Below are 18759 nucleotides of genomic sequence, written 5' to 3' on the forward strand. Positions count from 1 at the left end.
TGGCTTGGCCTCGGCTCACTGCAACCTCTGCCGCCTGTACTCAAGTAATTCTCCTGCTTCAACCTCCAAACTGCATGATTTATTTTCCTGTTTTATATACTTAGTATATGACAACTCTGCAAACTTTATCAATACAAATGACATGCCAGAACTTATGAGAATCCAGCATTTTCCCATGCAAATTAGTAGTGATGTGGAATTCCTGGACTGGTTTGGTATTATAAGACGTAGGGGCGGATTCTTTGCCTAATTTCTGTGGAACTAACAATTGTTAATCACCCAGCAATCTTACCTCCCCCAACAGCTCAGGTGAGGGGGTTACCCCCGCTGTCATGATGAGAGGCAGGAGACTGAGGCTTAGATGAGCAGGTGACACATTACTGTCTAGCCCCACCCACCCCGTAGTTTCCTGCCATGGCTCAGCTATCTTCCTACGAGAAAGGACAGACACCCTGGTGCTGGGTAGAATTCCTTGTGAACCCCTTTGCATCCTCCAGGGAGTTCTTGCTTTACGGTGGTGGCTCATGGGAAGGCCTCTGGTCCAGTGAGAAAGTGACTCATGTTGTAACATTACTGTCTCTCTGTCCGGCTGCTGTTGATTGGGTGATTTGTAAACAGACATTTATTGCTCACAGCTCTGGAGGCTGGAAAGTCCAAGGTCAAGGCAGTGAAGGTCAAGGCACCTGCACATCTGGTGTCCCAGGGCCTGTGGCGTACAGACGGCAGCATCTCACAGGGTCTTGCGTGGCAGCAGGCGTCTTGTTGGGACTCACATGGTGGAGGAGCCCTAGTGCACTAGAGCACTAGGGCTCCTCCACCTCCCAACAGGGACACCAACCCCAGTCCTGAGAGCAGGACCTCCCAAAGGTCCCACCTCTTAATGTATCCCATCGGAGATGGTTTCAGCATGAGGTTTTGGGGACATTCAGGCCAAAGCCATTACTCTGCCATGGTGTTAGGGCTGCATGGCATCATTACTGCAGCAGAGCCACAGCCTTCTCATGTGTATTTGCTGCAGGAGGAAGACGCAGGTGCCTGTGCAAGTTGGGGTTCAGTGCAAGAAGTCGAGACCCTCTGGGAATCTTAGCAGGAGGAACTTAAGGCTTTGAGAACTGACACCTTAGGACTGTAGTTTTCTTCAGACTGTAAAAACCTTGGTGTGTGATAATACTGAACATTTCCTGAGCCCTGTGATCCTGTAAAACAGTGGTGGTTAAGACATTCCCCCTCCCCACAACTGCGGCCCCACTTCTACTGCAAGAAGCCCCTTCCCATGTGGCTTAGGCTGACTTGCGGATGACCATTTACCGAGGACAAGGCCAGACACAGGCCTTCAAACCCCCATCTCTGCCTTATAAGTGATTAGCTAAAGTGCCTGTTCCCACTAATCAATCACCTTCCACCTTGAAATGGTTCTTCGTGGTGCAGTTGCGCCTAGGGGGGTGGACTTGTCTTTGACTGTTGCCTTCCACAGAGGACGGTTAGGGTGGGCAGGAAAGAATTCTCTGCTACAGGTCTGCATTCCAGGCTGTTTCCAGAAGTGGGAATTCTTGTGCCCTGGAGTCTGGGAATGGATTTCTAGTGTCCCAGCTTCAGGTGGAGTTGAAATTGAGTGAGGCAACCCACCACACCCATCTGGAGCCAGGAACTAGAGCCATTTTTAAAGTGGCAGTTTCTCCATAAGGTTACCCAAAAAATGCGCTCAGCACGTTTCTTTCTTTCTCATATGCATTTGGCCATCTAAAACGGGAATGGTGGCTTTTTCAAGTATGGATGTAGTTTTTTTTTTTTTTTTTTGTTTTTTGTTTTGAGACGGAGTCTTGCTCTGTCGCCCAGGCTGGAGTGCAGTGGCCGGATCTCAGCTCACTGCAAGCTCCGCCTCCCGGGTTTACGCCATTCTCCTGCCTCAGCCTCCCGAGTAGCTGGGATTACAGGCACCCGCCACCTCGCCCGGCTAGTTTTTTTTTTTTTTGTATTTTTTTTAGTAGAGACGGGGTTTCACCGTGTTAGCCAGGATGGTGTCGATCTCCTGACCTCGTGATGCGCCCGTCTCAGCCTCCCAAAGTGCTGGGATTACAGGCTTGAGCCACCGCGCCCGGCCGGATGTAGTTTTAAATTTTGAGTATTGTAAACCTTAATGTAGCTTCTTAAAATGTTTGCCTGATTATCTGGAGATTTACTAAACCTTTGGAGTGGTAATAATGAGTTGATCTATATGACTTTGCTTTCTATGATGCAATGAAAGTAATGAAAACCTCTGCAGTTGAGTCAGCAGGCGATTGGCCAAAACAAATTCTGCTTTTTGGGTTTCTTTAACCAAACAAGGGAGTAGAGTGTAGGCTGAAGTGGCAAATTCATTTCAGAGCACGCCAGAGCCCTCAGTGATTGAGCAGCCTTCTCAGGTGAACGTGTAATGTGCCGTGAGTCTTGGCAAGCCTGGCTACTGATGTGTGCACGCGACACCACAGAGCCACACCTAGGAAGATGTGGTTTCTGTAACAAGCTTTGGAAAACCAAAGTTCAACTTAATTATCCAACTTTGTTATGGAAAAAGCTTAGATCAGATGGCCAAAGACCTGATTGTTTCATGGTTGAGACATGGTTATAAAATTGCCCTTACTTGGTGCCAATCAGTGTTGGTCCACAGTGATACTCCTCCAACCTCACTGAATAGTTTGGAGACTGATATGAGACTGTGAAAATCTCCTTAAGGTGAAAAGGGCTCTGGGGCACCCGGGAATATCCGCACCCCCGTGGCCGTTCCCCTATAAGGTGGAAAGGACTGCTGGGTCACGCGGGAGCATCCGCACACCCGTGGCCGTCCTCTTTAAGATGGAAAGGGCTGCTGGGGTGCCCTGCAATATCTGCACACCCGCGGCCATTGTGGCTGTCCCACTTTCTGCTCAGTCACCTCTGTGTTCCCGCATTCAGGCTTTGGGACACTCATGAACAGCTCGTCCCCTGGGCTGGTGAGGAAGGAGTGGGAGGTTGTTCTGAGGCTCTGTCACTGTCTGCCCTGTCATGAGCTGGGGAAGGCAGTGGCAGTGACCCTGGAGGAGTCTGGTCAGTGAGGGCTCCGGCAGGAAATGCTGAGGCTTGAGGTGGCTCTGCCAGTCATAACCAAATGTCTTCCCTCTTATTTCCATGATTCCTTCTAGTTCTGCACCTTGCACTGCAGAGTCTCTGTGTGTCTATAAATATACATGAGTTACGATACAGGTGTCTCTTTCCCCTCTGTCTGGGGCTGGGCCCAGGGAGTGAAGTGCAAGACCCCCTTACTGCTGGATGCCCACCAGCACGAGGCACTGCCTGCCCTGCTAACGAATGCCTCCAGCGGGGAGGCGGCGGTAGCACTGCCCCCATGGTGCATCCTTGGTGCATGGAGGAAAATGTGTTCATGATTAAAACACAGCCCATCCTCTCAAAAGCAGGGTGACAACCACATTTACTTCTGGAATCTTAAAAAAGGGCCCGTCTCTTTGAGAGAAGAACGTAGCATGTATGTGTGTACCTCCTTTGTTTTTTTTGAGACAGTTTCCCTCTGTCACCCAGGCTGGAGTGCGGTGGTGCGATCTCACTGCAAGCTCCGCCTCCCAGGTTCATGTAATTCTCCAACCTCAGCCTCCAGCGTAGCTGGGACTACAGGCACCCGCCACCATGCCTGGCTAATTGTTTGTATTTTTAGTAGAGACGGGGTTTCACCGTGTTAGCCAGGATGGTCTCGGTTTCCTGACCTCGTGATCTGCCCACCTCGTCCTCCCAAAGTGCTGGGATTATAGATGTGAGCCACCGCGCCGGGCCGTATGTGTGTACCTCTTTACAAGTCTTGCCCGACCTTTGCATTTAAAAATTATTGAAAAACTTAAGGATGTAACTGACAAGAACTTTATAGGTTTCTCCAAGTAAAAATTTGGAAAAGTTAAGTGAACCCATAGTGTATTTTATTTCTATGAGTCCCACACTTGGATTTTTAAATGTGGGCAAAACATCTGTATGTTCTTCAGCCTGATTTCCGTGGAATCGTGAATGAAACGTGCTGAAGTTACCATGCGGATTTTGTTATGTGGCGGTGACAAGTGGGGCTGGTCATTAAACAACTGGAGGGATCCCTGTCCTTTCTGTGCTCCTGTTGGACACTAGGCACCTGTTTGGGTGTTTTCTGTGTGTGTGGACAAGATGAGGACAGAATTTCCAGATTCACACGGTGGTATCTTCTCCCTTTTCTGTTAAAACGTGTCTTCTGCTGCTTCTACATAGACCAAGTGTTTCTTTCTCTTGCCTGTCTACATAAACGCTGTTTAACAAAAACTGTATTGCAGACATGTGAAGCTGAATTCCACATGATCAAGCAGATAGAGATGACTGAGTATACTGTTTTGTGGAAGGAAGGTTTAAAATGATTTTTAGCTTTTTCCCTGAAATAGGGAATAATTTTAACTTTTTCCCTGAGATAGGGAATAATGAAATGGGAAAATAATTAAATTTTCCCATTTAATTGTTAGATTATATTTAATTCACGTATTGCAAGGGAAAAAGGAACTAGATCACCCCATGTACCCAAATGAAAATTTAAAGGGTATGGGCGAGTTCATTTGAACTCCTTTAATTTGTTTTTGTTTGTTTGTTTTTGACAGTCTCACTCTGTTTCTCAGGCTGGGTGCAGTAGTACAATGACAGCTCACTGCAACCCCAACCTTCTAGGCTCAAGTGATTCTCCTGCCTCAGCCACCCCAACTGCTGGGATTTACAGACGTTAACCACCACACACAGCTTATCACCTCTTGGAGACTAGCTTTGAGTTTGGGCATTCACTGAACTACATTTTGGTTAATTCTCAAAGTTTGTCACTGTTTATCTTTAATTTGCTAAAAATCTACATGTATTGTAAAATGCGTTATATGTCCTTAGCATTCATGGATTCCCTGTTATTGGGGCAGAGACGCAGAAGGGCAGAAGGCGTTCGGACATCATCAGGGTTGCAGTTGAGTGCTTGCCCCGAACACACTGGAGCTCTGGGCTCTGTGGCCCCACGGGGGTCCTCTGTCCACTGAGGGGGCCGGGTTACCTGGAAGGTCCCTCCAGCCTCTGCAATTTTGCCCTTTTCAGGTTAACATCTCATCGTTGTCCTGGACAGCACTGCCTTTCGTTCACTGACCCACGAGTGAACAGCTGGTCAGTGGCCAGTGCTGTTTCCTTCAGCTGGGAGGTGGTGATGTGATAACAGTTCCGTGGAATTTGGTTCTTGGTGTATTAAGGGTTCAGTTGTACGTTTGTTTTTTAATCTGCACCTCTGAATTGGTCTTTTGATTGCAAAGAGATTGCTTGTTGGATTTGTTTCTGAATATTTGGTGGATAACAGGAGAACCTTGCTTATCTGTGTGTTCATTTAATGTGTTTTTGCCAGGCATTTAAATGGGTGCGTTAGCCCACTTTCTGTGTGTGGTGGAGTCATTGAAATCATTTATGTGAAGTCTCTTCTATTAAGGCCAGAGGAGGTGGAGTGGTGTCTCCCTAAACTAGGGAGAAATGGCATTGTTCTGCCCTCCTCCCTGGGAACGCTGGTGTTTCCAGGTCTCTGAACTTGGCTCCCACACTGGGAGAGTGGCTGTGGCTTCTGGAGCCCGTTTTGTGCGGGACTGACTCCTTCACTTCCTTTATTCCCCACCATCTTTGCTGCTTTATGACGCAGGGATGAGGGAGTTGGGCCCAGGGGCCTTGCCTGTGCCTGAAGGGCCCGATGCAGAAACTCCTCATGGGAAGGATGTTCCTTGAGGGCAACTTTTGGAGTCTTTTCCTACTTTTAACTGAGAAGCAGCTATTCACATGGTTCTATTCTGCTAGTGTGTTTCAAAATAATTGGTGTAGAGTTGCGAAGATGTCCGAGACACCCATGATCCACTCCGGGCCAGTGACAGGCAGTGTGCTCAGATGCATTCAGACCACATTCAGATGCCAAAGATTCTTGCTTGATTATTCTCAAACTTATGAGAATCTAAAACGTGGGCCACGGTATGGATTTTCCCTTGAGCCCCCATGACTTTGCCTTGTATTTTGGGCATAAATGACTTCATCAAGGGGAAAGAATTTGAGGGAGGAACCTCTGAGGCTAGCGGGGGCGGGGGGAAGAGGAGGGAAAGGAGCTGTAGAGGGAAGAGCCAGGCTGGGGCTGGGGCATCTCCCCATGATGCTCCCCCACCCCTGGCGCGAGGCCCCAGGGACTGACTGATTTTCCCACAGGAAACGTGTATGATTGCGTGTCTGTTTTGTGGGCTGGCCATTTGGATTGGGGGAATGTCTGTGTTGTGATTCCTTATTGATTCGAAGGTTGAAAAGGTTTGTGCTCAATACAGGGGTCTCTTGGTGCGATGGGAAATGTGATCGCAGCCGCCTTCGGGGTGGGGAGAGCCCTTGAGGCCCTCAGTGGTGGCCAGTGTCGGCTTCGCTTCCCTGGGTGAGCTGCCCTCAGGGTGGGAAGGGAGGTCCTCGGTGGTGGCCGCTGTTGGCCTTCGCCTCCCTGGGTGAGTGCTGCTCCATCCCCGGCTCTCCAACTCCTTTCCTGGGCACCTTCCTCGTTGGAGGCCGTGATCCATCAACTTTGTCCACGCGTGTCCTGCAAACTAGTGCTGACTGCAGGTTCAGGAGTGGTCAGAGGAGGCCAGAAGAGGCCCTCGTGATGCGAAGCTAAACGTTGAATGATGGCGCTGCTGAGTGCATGAGCCGCGTCAGCCCAAGAGTCTGGGTAGGAGGGAACGGCGGGGTGGAGGGAAGACTGGACAGATGGGTGCTTTCCTCGGCCCCTGGGAGCACTGTCAGGTCCATGCTCAGACCTCCTGGTTTCTCCCACATTGCCATAAATAGCAAGGAAAGGACTCGGGGCATCCAGGGACCTCAAGGGTATAAGCTGTGTCCTCACGTGGCCCAAGCTGTGTCCTCGCGTGGCCCCAGCTGTGGCCAGTGATGTTATTCTCTTTAACCTCAGGCTTATTTTTTATAAAAACACAAAGGGACAGAAGTAGTTCAAGGGCCTCTAAAGACTTACGTAATTGTTAATAGGCCTACTTTTATGCTTTCTTATGTATTAAGAGCAAATCATGAAACAAACTCATTTCTGTTTGAAGAAATCTTTACTGTTCTCATTTTTGTGGCAAGCAACATTGATTCTTTGCTTAGTGAGCATTAGTGCCCTCCTGCCCAGTGCGGTTGCCTGGCCTGTCCTCGCACACACCTCTGTCCATTGGTCTCCGTTCACCTTTCCGCCTAGAATTGTAGGAGGGGCGCTGGGATCTTAGGGCTAGAAAGAAACTCTGAAGACCACTTATGGGGCGGCTTTTAGTCAGGGCTCTCCAGAGAGACAGCCAGCCGGGTGTGCGTGTGTCTCCAGGGGGAGGCTTGCTGCAGGGGCTACAGAGTCCAAGAAGCCCCAGGACCCACAGCCTGCAAGCTAGAGTCCTGGGAGGGTGTGGCTTGAAGACTTGAGAAGCGGAGGGTGCAGATCCCACCCGGGTCTGAGGAGCTGAGACCCAGGAGCACGGGCGGCAGAAGACAGATGTCACCGGCCCATCAGCCACACAGGTGGAGTGAACCCAGTTTTCCCCGCCTTGCTGTTTTACTTGGGCCCTGGGTGGATAGGGTGGTGCCCCCCACACCGGCGAGGATGGGTCTCCACTCAGTCCAGAGGCAAACATGCATATCACACAGAAATAATGCAGAACCAGCCATCTGGGCACCCCGGGCACGCTCAGGTTGATGCACAAAACCAACGCCGCGCGTGGCCCTGAAGTCTGCGTGTTCGCATCACTCCACGCACATTGCTCGGTCATCGTCTCGGTGAGTTTGTAAGCTCGTTGTGTGGTTCTGGGGCTCTTTGTCCCGGGTGGTGGTGGTGGTGATGACAGGCTCCCCACTGCCCCAGCTCAGGTATGGAAGGTGATGGCACCAACGGCTCCTTGTTTCTCAGACACTTGAGCGGGTGCTCTGTGCAGCCAGTTCCACCTGCAGCAGCATCGGTTCCCTATGCCTATTCCATTCGGAGTGTGTGCCTCCCTTCTGTCGAGGGTGCAGCCTTCTTTCAGGGAAGAACTGTGTCCTGCTCGCCTGTATCTCCTGTGGTGTATCTCATGGCTGAATAACTAGCTATAGTATACCTCGGTGGCTGAATGATAGGTTCATTGAAAGGAAAACTTGATACTTTTTTTTTCTTTTTGGGATGGACTTTCACACTCAACGCCCAGGCTGAAGTGCAATGGCACGATCTTGGCTCATTGCAAACTCTCCCTCCCGGGTTCGTGATTCTCCTCCCTCAGCCTCCCAAGTAACTGGGGCTACAAGCGTCTGCCACCATGCCTGGCTAATTTTCGTATTTTCGTTAGAGACGGGGTTTCACCATGTTGGCCAGGCTAGTCTTAAACTCTTGACCTCAGGTGATGCACCCACCTCGGCCACCCAAAGTTCTGGGATTACGGCCATAAGCTACCACACCCAAGAACTTAATACCATTTTTTTCTTTTTAAATCATAATGGGCTTGTTAAATGCTTACGTTAGTGCTTATTTTTAAAAATGTTATCTGTGACCTTTCAGCTTTTCATAGCACTTCTCGTGTGAATATTTAAAAAAGGCCCTTTAGTCATGGGGGAGAAGCAGTTATCCCTTTCAGCAGAGGGAGATGGAGGAACAGGCCCTCGTGGGTCTGAGCACAGACAGTCACCCCGACCTTGGTGCTTGCTTAGGTCTGTTCTCTGTTCACCGTAGTGCATCCACTCTCATTGTCAGCTTAAAAATAAGCTTTTTCCTCTTTCTAATCAGAACAGTTAGTTTGTTAACCATCACGTTAAGGTATCGAGAATGATGGCTTTCAGGCCTCAGATATGACACAAGTAGTAAATGCAGCTGACCCTGAACAACATAGGTTTTGAGCTTCGAAGGATCACTTATGTTAAATATTTTCCAACCAAACCCTTACTGAAAAAACCTGGCTTTGTGGAGGGCCGACGTTTCCTACATGCGGTTCCATAGGGTGGTCACGGAGTCCTGTGGATACGTAGATTTGGGTAAACTCGGGGGGTGTTCTGGAATCCATGTCCCTGTGTATACAGAGGGACAACTGCAGCTTTTTAAAAATGTGTGTCCTGCCTTGTCCTGAAAAGGCTCCAAGGTGGATGCAAAATTATTTCATTTTTTTGGTTTTCTTGGTGGGATATTGATGTTTATTCTTCAGTGTCTAATATCCTGAGTGAACAGAGTTAGTGCTTCAGGAACAAAGCCAGTCTGGAAACACATATTGAGATATCCATCTTTCCTTCATGGTTTCACAAAAGGCCATGATCATATTTTATTCGATTGAACTGTAGGAAACTGCCAATATTTGCTGTTTTTGGCCTACAAAATGGCAAGTTCGTACGATATTAAAAACAAAGGCTTCCTGGATGGGGAAAATAGGAATCGGTAAGAACCTGAAGTTGTCTGTCATGGCCTCTGAGTCACAGGTAAATAAACCTGCGTGAGGGGAAGTTGGCTGTACAGTATTTTCCTTCTGTTTTGAGACTGTCGGAAAAAGGCCAGTTCCATTGCGTTGGGTCCCTTTGCCTCACCTTTGCTGCAGAGGGGACTTGCCATTATTCCTCTTGTTTCCGTTGCCCAGGAGGCTGATGCCACATAGAAGACCTGCAGGTCGGTGGATGTGAAACAGGCAACGGACACGCTGTGCACCTTGGGACGCATCTGAGAAGTGCGTGCTTGCAGCAGGTCTGAGGTTGAGGGCGTGTTCCATCTCCTCTCTCTTCTCTGGCTTTGCAGGCCTTTGAAGTTGGTCCTGGAAAATGAAATTTAGTTAATGCTGATTTAAGCTCCAGGTCAAAGCTGGGGAGCCGAAGAGAGCCGCCCTTCACTAGGGGTGTGAAGCATTGGGCCTTCCCATCAGGAGGCAGCAGGGACTCGAGAGAGCCCCACATGCCCTCCAGTTCCCTTATGTTGAAATTTTTTGTACTCGGCCATGCCGGGTCATTTTGGGAGGTAAATGGGGGGTTCACATGGGGGTGTGCAGTATTCTTAGGTGTCAGGTGCGAGAGTTGAATTTGTAGAAGCTGTGCAGATAGGAAAGGGCCTGGCCGGGAGTGCTGTTTACAAGGAGCCGATTTAACGTGAGGTCTGTGCTCTGCCTGGCTCCGTGTCTGACCGGTGTCTCCCAGTCTGCAACAGGACATTCACGTGACTTGCCGCCATCGGTCCCACTCTGTGTAGACGTCTGAGGATCTGTGCACGGCTGCTCTGTGAGCATGAGTTGTGATAATGAACTGAGAAGCAGTGAACAAACCCTGTATTGGTCAGCACTGGTTCCACGGCCACTTCTGCCGTGGTTGGAGTCATTCATAATAAAGTGTGCTGGACTCCTATGCAGAGCTCTGAATTTCAGAGGCCCTTTAACTCGGCAGCTAACGAGCCGCTTCCTTCAGAAGACATTTGAGTCCCCTTTACCTGCCAGGGTAACCCTGGGAGTTTGAAGATGAGTGAGACAAGCCCTCCGTGTCTTATGGATTTTACTGTCCAGAGGAGAGACAGATGTGGATGGTGAAGGAGGCCCTATCAGAGGTCAGCTCATGTCAGTTTTATTTCTTCAGCACTTGCTGTGTTCAGGCGGTGCCCCGGGCCATGTGCAGAGTATCTGGGGACCCTGCCCATGGCATCCCAGGCACAGCTAGCATCTGCGCCATCTTCATACTTGGTCTGAGTTTTGGGGAAGTACAGAGGATGGATTCTGCCTTTGCTGGAGAGAGTTGGAAGTCAGGGCAGCCCTCCACAAGATGATGATCGCCAGCTGATTCCTCAAGAAAGAGAGGTGGTCCCCACATGGGCAGAGCAGGGCAGCATGCGCAGACCTGGGTGTGGGGTCTGGGGCATGTGCATCTGAGTGGGGTCTGCTGGGAGACAGCAAAGGTGAGGTGTGAAGGCAGTTGGAATTTACAGGATAAATTATCACTAAGGCGATGCTGGGAAAACATAAAATTGGGACTCTCTGGGGTAAACGGGGACTTAGGGTGACCCTGGGCGTGGGTGTTTTCAGGCTCTGAAGGCAGAGATTTAGGAAATTGGGGCAGAGCTGAGCTCCAGACGAGGATGAAGACCACCCTTGGGATGTTGAATGAGACAAGGGTGGAAACCCAGTGAATGTCGTAGGGTCAGTCCAGCAGGAAGGCAGCAGAGGAGACCGCTGTCCTCAAAGGCCTCGTGGGGCCTGCCTCTCAAAGTGCTGGGATTACAGGCATGAGCCACTGCTCCCTGCCGATACTTTTAAAATTTCTAAGCTACTCTCTCTCATACCCACTCCCGTATTATTTTTTTTTTAGACCAGGTTTATGGCTATATTTTTTCCAAGGAAATCAAACCAGTTACCTGTTTGAAGTACAAATAACACCGTGTTTAAAAACCGAAAATGCCAATTTGCATAGAAGTTTCCAAATACCCAGTTGGTTTGAGCCTTGCATTGCAGTGTCACTACCTGCTCTTAAATTTCTACACGATGTGTAGATAGCGAGGCAGGGACGGCTCGTACATCTTCAGGTTTCGATTCTACTCACTTGGGCTATATTTTCATTTATTTTGGCACACCTGTGGGTGTGGCAAGCAATGCTAGGGTATTTATTTTGAAGCTTGTCCAATAACAGTTGGGAAGATTTTCACATTTTTAGAATTTTCATAGTAATAGTTATAATTTACAAAGAATTTAAAATTGTGTAGTCATTATTTTGCTTTCTTCTAGATGTGCCCCGAAACAGGGTTGCTAACTATCATTCTACATCACAGGATTCAGAACAGTACCCTTTTGGAGCAGATGCCTGTAATCGAGGAATTCCGCCTAGTCGGTTCACTTTAAACGTGTTTAAAAGGTTTTCTTTATCCTGGTTGGCACCTGTGGCTACAGTTTGTTTTCACTGCTGAGGAATATTCCATGATGGAAACCGTAATTCATCTGTTTTTCATATCGGTGGACATTTGGATTATTTTGGGAGGGTGTGTATGTCTATTCAGCCTTCATTGTTTCAGGATGTTTTGTAGAAGATAATGTAACAGTGTAACATCCTCTGCTACGGAGCCAACACGAACCCTGATGACAGCCACACAGACTCACGCACAGACTCTCAGGCCTTGTTACCAACGCATAGAACCATTTTCTTAAGTTGAAACACAGTAGCAGAACCTGAAGCCATGTGAACGGGTCCTCCGATCTTACACTTGGAATTCACTTTTTATTACTATGTCTGCCAATTAGGAAGCATATCAATTATACAGAAAACTGAGAATGTAAAATTATATGTTTATAACAGAAAAAAACTTATTTAATACCCCAGAACACATGACTATGTTTTTCCCTCATACCCCACCACTGTTTTCTTTGCTTGAAATGTGAAATGACACTTGAATGCGGTTTTCTAGCGACTGTTAGACTGGCATAGTTCTTCAGAGACAGAGGATGTAAAGCACATGGAGAATTTCTGTTTGTGGAATGTGATTTCCCGGTCACCTCATTCAGGCTGCCGCCGCCTTCCCCTCTGGCTGCCTGCACCGTGGGACGTCTGAGGAGGTCCCTGTTTCATCCTCTGGAAATTCTGAAAAGGAAGGAGAGGAGGGCGTGCAGGGTGTGGTACCTTTGTGTTGGTCCTTTGAGCTTTTATTTGGAGTCTGGGCTACCTTGGTGGTTCCTGCCTTTATGTCCCTAGCTCGTGGCTTCGTCCTTGTGTCTAACTCACAGGCAGACAGATGGAAAGGGAAGTTATATTCAGCCAACAGCTTGATCTTATTCTGAAGGCTCAAATCGACTAGGTATTTGGAGACTTGTGTGCAAATTGGCATTTTTGGTTTTTAAACACAATGTCTTATTTGTACTTCAAATGGGTAACTGATTCTCTTGGAAAAAATATAGCCATAAAGATGGTTCTTTAAAAAAAAAAAAAAAAGGAGTGGGTGTGAGAGAGTGGCATAGAAATTACACCAGTAATGGTTGTGCGTGGTGGCTTACGCCTGTAATTCCAGCACTTTGAGAGGAGGAGGCAGATGGATCCCCTGAGGTAAGCAGTTCCAGACCAGCCTGGTCAACATGGTGAAACCCCGTCTCTACTGAAAATATGAAAATTAGCCAGGCATGGTGACAGGCACCTGTAATCCCAGCTACTTGGGAGGCTGAGGCAGGAGAATCACTTGTACCCGGGAGGCAGAGGTTGCAGTGAGCCGAGATTGCGCCACTGCACTCCACCCTGGGCGACGTTCAGAAACTCCATCTCAAAATAGAAAGAAAAAAAAAAAAAAAAACCCCGGTAACGGAAACCTGACTGCGTCATCTGTGATGGAGATGGCAGATTATTTGATTTTTAGTGACAGGATGAATTGGATATGTTTGCAGTATTGATCTTGACAAGGGAAATGGTGAGAACCAAATGTGCCGCCCAGCTTGGGCCTTGCCATTGGCAGAAGACCCTGGCGGGCAACAGACTGGAGACTCAGAGACCAAGGAGAGAATTCTCACGCTGTGACGCTGGTGCAGTGTGTGCTTCTGGACTCCTGCTGGAGGGAGCGGCCCCTTTGCCTTGCAGGCTTTGGTGCAATAGAGACCTTAGGACCTGCCCCTCCTGGCACACCTGTGGGTGTGGCGAGCAGTGCCAGGGCTGAGGCACAGTTGGTGAGCCCGGAACGTGGAGGGGGAGAGGCTGTACACGCCGGCAGGCGTCTGCTCCAGCAGCCGGGGGTTTCCGCAAGGGGGCGGGGCGTTGGTTTTCCTACTTGAATTTGGGTAGGGAGGGTGTCCTGGGATGCTGTGTCTGCACTTGTGTTGCTCTGAGGTCAAGTTGTGGCCTCGAGTCCCTATCCCTCTGCCAAAGTGAGGGTTTGCCCATTTTCAGGTCAGATTTCCCTTGGGTCCGGGTCTCTAGGAGTGGGGCGCATTCCAAGGGGGCGTGAGCACGGTGGACGCGCCTGGGCCTCTTCCTTTCCCCCCAGCTCCTGGGCTGTGTGTGAAGAGCTGCCCAGCGGAATCGCTCTCCTGCCTGGTGTTTCATTCACCAGAAATCGTTCTCACTGTGGACTCTTGAGTCAAATGTAATCCAGGAATGGAACGTGCTGTTGCTGAATGCCACACACAGCATCAGGAGCTTAGTTGGGGATTATATGATCTTACCCCACACCTTAAAAGTAAAGACTATAGTTGTCAGGCCTCTGAACCCAAGCCAAAGCCATCGCGTCCCCTGTGACTTGCACGTATATACGCCCAGATGGCCTGAAGTAACTGAAGAATCACAAAAGTGCAAATGCCCTGCCTGGACTTAACTGATAATATTTTACCAGAAATAAGTGAAAACGGCCGGTCCTTGCTTAAGCGATGGTTTTTGTGTGTGTGTGAAATTCCTTTTCCTGGCTCAAAAGGCTCCCCCACTGAGCACCTTGTGACCCCCACTCCTGCCCGCCAGAGAACCCCCTTTGACTGTAATTTTCCTTTACCTATCCAAATCCTATAAAATGGCCCCACACTTACCTCCCTTCGCTGACTCTTTTCAGACTCAGCGCGCCTGCACCCAGGTGAAATAAACAGCCATGTTGCCCTCACAAAGCCTGTTTGGTGGTCTCTTCACACGGACGTGCATGACAATAGTTAAGGGGATACTGAAGTCTTTAGCAGCTCCAAGAACTTTTTCAGTTTGTGTCAGGACATTTTAGGCAGAAGGAAAAGCTTGCTCAGGCAATCTTATAGAAATGTTTGGTGCAGCGCCATTAACTCGTGGAATAAATGTGTAACTTTCCATGGCGGCCCTCTGGAAAGAGATGCACTTTGAGTGCACCCTGGTCTGCTCGCTACAAGAATCGGCCGTGTCACCCCGCTTTCTGTGGGTCTGCATGTGTGCGTGGTCCATTGCTCTCCACTGTGGCCATGGAAGGGAAGGTGATCTGGAATGCTGGCGACAGTTATCGGTGTGTGTTGATGTGTGCTGCTTTCCACAGGGGAGAACATTTCTGTTTAATAAACATCTCATCACGATGATGACTGCAAGATATTTGAGCCTCATTCAAGAGTGTTTCTGGGTTCCTTCTGTTTTTAATCTGCTTTCTAGCACTAGGCAAGTGAAGACATGGAAAGTAAAAACCCATCGAACTTGTAGAGACATGGTGTTGTGTAGGAGCAGACTGTAGCCTCTGGCTCTGTTTAAAGATTGTAGTAAACCTCTTACCTGGGATGGCCAGGGTGTAAATTATCTTGTTTAATCGAAATGTGAATGAGTCAAAGCTGACGCCTGCATTGTTGATGAAATACCAGATTTTAAGGGAACATGTCAATGTACCATAAGATACCAGCAAAGTTCCTCGATGAGGTTCGGCGCGGGCTTGGAGGAGCTGAGCCTTAGGTCACCAGGGTCGTCTCTGGGAGCAGATGCTCAGTGTGGGCATTAGTCACTTAGCCTTTCCAGAGCCGAGGAACAGCTCGCTGTGGTGGTTTTTGAAACTTGTATTTTGAGTCAGTTTGTCCCACTTGACTCGAAGTTGCCGCTCAATTTCAGACCTTTGCCTCCACCGTGCGCTCGTTTTCTTGTCCCCTGATAACTGCCTCGGTTGCCTCAGCCTGACATTCGAGCCTTGTCGTTCATGGACACAGGCTCCGTGGTGGGGCAAAGGCCGCGACTCCGGCTTGCACAGTTCCGTGCCTCTCACCATGGTTTATCACATCACTCCCGGGATCTCCTGTTTAGAGGAAGAGTGTCCCTTTCCTGCAGGCCCTGTGTGGTGTGGAAACCACCCCTACCTACCTTTCTCCTCTTTGAACTGTACCGTGAAGCTATTTCTGTTCTAGTCAACCGTCAGAATTTAAGGAACAGTGATTCATGTAACTTATCACACGCTTCTCAGCAGTTCTTTATGAATTTCATTCTGTTGTGAAATTATTGCAGTTTTCATGGCTATGCTGGTCTCAGGTTGTGGCCCTTGGTAACTACCTTGAAATGAATTGCCTTCCCCATTGTGTGTTAAGGTTGTGCCTGGGAGCTGTTGAGGCCTCACCTTGGGGAGGTGGCTTTGCTCTCCTGACAAGAGGAAGAATCTTATTTAGAGCATTTCTAATGTGGTTTTTGCTTCCAGACAGAATTACTTTTTTCACAGAGACGGCCACTAAAGTCATAAATTATGCTCAGGATGGACACACGGGTCAGCTGACAGAGTGGAGTCCAGAACAGACCCAAAGACGCAAAAGCAGTTCAGTAGAATTTGAGTCTTTTCAACAAATGGTGCTGGAATTATGGGAGAGCTGTATGCAAAAGAGTGAAAACAGGGAGAAATTCCTGTATGAAAATTAAGGTGGACCATAGCCCTGAATGTAAAATACCAAATTACAAAACCTGTAGAAGAAATGGAAATTGTCAAGACCTAGGGCGAGAGCTCTTAACCATGATACCATGATCCATAATCAAGGAAGAAAACAAGTAAGTAAGACTCATCAAAATTAAACTTCTAATATAAAAGACACCCCTAGGGAATTGAAGAGACACATTTTCGATAGATGGGGATAAGATGTCTATGAACCATGCAGCCGGCAAAGGACTCGTATCCAGAATGCACAGGACTCCCACGGCTCATGACAGAGAACAAACCACCTGACTTAAAAGCGGGAAGAGACCTGAACAGATGCTTCACTGAGAAGGATGGGAGGATGGCCTGAAAGCATCTGAAATGACCTTCAGCGTGACTGGTTGCACCGAGATGTGCACCAAAGCCGCAGCGAATTTGTTCACACCCCTGCTGGAGCGCCTGACTAAGGTCTTCCGACAGCCCCAGGTGCTGGTGAGGACAGGCAGTCGAGACTCCTGTGCGATGCTGGGGTTCAGCACGGTGCAGACAACTTGGAGGTTTCTTATAAAACTGAACTCACACAAACGTGGGGCCCGGTGACCCCACTCCTGGGTATTTACCCTAGAGAAACAGAAGCTGATGTTTAAGAAAAATTGTGCCCAGATGTTAATAGCGCTGTCTGTAGTTGCCCAAAACAGGTTACAATGTGCTACAGCCATACGTGGAATAATAAACATCCAGCAGCCCCGAGGCCTGGCTGTTGATCACAGGACACCCTGGGTGCACCTCCAAGCACGATGCCCAGGAAATCGTGATTTTGCGAGTGTTTTGCCACAACACTTGCAAAAGATAGACTCGGAGGATGGGAGAACACAGAGACGGTGGTTGCTGGGAATGGGACGGTATGCTTATGAGGCCCCGTGAGTGGGTTTGTGGCTGCTGGACTGTTCTGCTTGTGTGATGGTGATTATGGGAATATTTGTGCCGAAATTCACAGAACTGAACACTGTCCGCTTTACAGTAATTTTTAAAAAGAGTTAATATGCTCATTTTCAGTACTGTTTTTAATGGAAGATGGAGTTTGCAGACAATTCGTTAGGGCAAGCCTGTCTCAGGAGTTTGCAGACGATTCGTTAGGGGCTTGTCTCAGGGCCCTTGGGTTGGGTTGAGTTGGGCTGGGTTGGGTTGGGTTGGGTTGGGCTGGGATGGGTTGGGTTGGAAAAGCCTTCCCTATTGCAGGCAGTAGCATGGGGCATGGAAAGGATATCGCCAAGGAAACACGTAGAATCCTTTGAGGAAGCATGTGTATTTCTAACTTGCTATAAGATAGAATTGGAATTTGTAATGGTTTTGTTTTCTAGAGTCTTGGTAGAATAGGGAAGACAGTGTAATAAAAGCTAATTTTGAAATGAAGAATTTTAAAGATTTTCAACAGAAATAACTCTAGGAAGTCACCCTGGAAATGTTTTTAAAGATGTTCAGTAGCAATAGCTCTAGGAAGAGTCACCCTGGAGTTGCTTCTTGAGCATTGCTTTTCTGGCTGTATCTTCCGACTTTCATTTTTAAGTTTTGCTGTGAGTTGGGGATGTGTGGGAATAGCCATTCCCAGGTGTTGGGTAGGAGTGGCCCTGCAGGAGGGTGCATGTGCCCCAAGGCCTGGGGCACTGTTTCAACCTAGCATGGAACATAGCAACTCTTGTCAGTGGCTGGAGTAAGAGTACCCGCCTGGAAGGCTGGGGAGCCCTGGGGTGGTCTGGGTACTGTCCTCCCTGCCTGCAGGATAGCAGCTGGAGGAGCTTGAAGGCTGCCTGCCTCATGGCTGTCAGCGCAGCAGCCCTTCCTGGCCCTGGAGCAAGCTTTTGGTCCATGAGTCTCTGCACCGGGACTTGCCTCGTGGGACCTCTGCCACTGTCTTGAGGGCCCTGGTGCCCAAGCCTCAGGCAGCTGCGACCCCAGATTCGGTTGCTTTCCCTGCCATCTCATTCCAGCACGAGTGCTCACCCCACTCAATGCAGAGCCTCAGGTTCCCTCAAGATCCCCAGAGATGGAATCTCCCAATTTAATAAGATAGTTGGTGACAAGATTTGAGCGGCACTGATTTAACTCAGCTCCCAGAGTTTAAGTTCTCAAGACACAGTCCTGCTCCTTCCCTGGCCTCATCCTGTGTAGCTGGTGTGGATGCGGGGTTTCTGGAGGGTGGGGCTGAGGCAGGTCAGCAGCAGGGGGATGGCTCATTATCGATCGCTCAATGCCTTGAGGATAACTAGGATTAATGACCTTTATAGGGTTGTAGGTTTGGGGTATATACACACATACATATATATATATGTATGTGTATATATATACACACATACATATATATATGTATGTATATATATATATACACACACATACATACATATATATATACAAACACATACATATATATATATATTTTAAACGAA

Source organism: Macaca nemestrina (assembly GCF_043159975.1).
Source record: "Macaca nemestrina isolate mMacNem1 chromosome 4 unlocalized genomic scaffold, mMacNem.hap1 SUPER_4_unloc_7, whole genome shotgun sequence".
In the NCBI taxonomy this organism is placed as follows: Eukaryota; Metazoa; Chordata; class Mammalia; order Primates; family Cercopithecidae; genus Macaca; species Macaca nemestrina.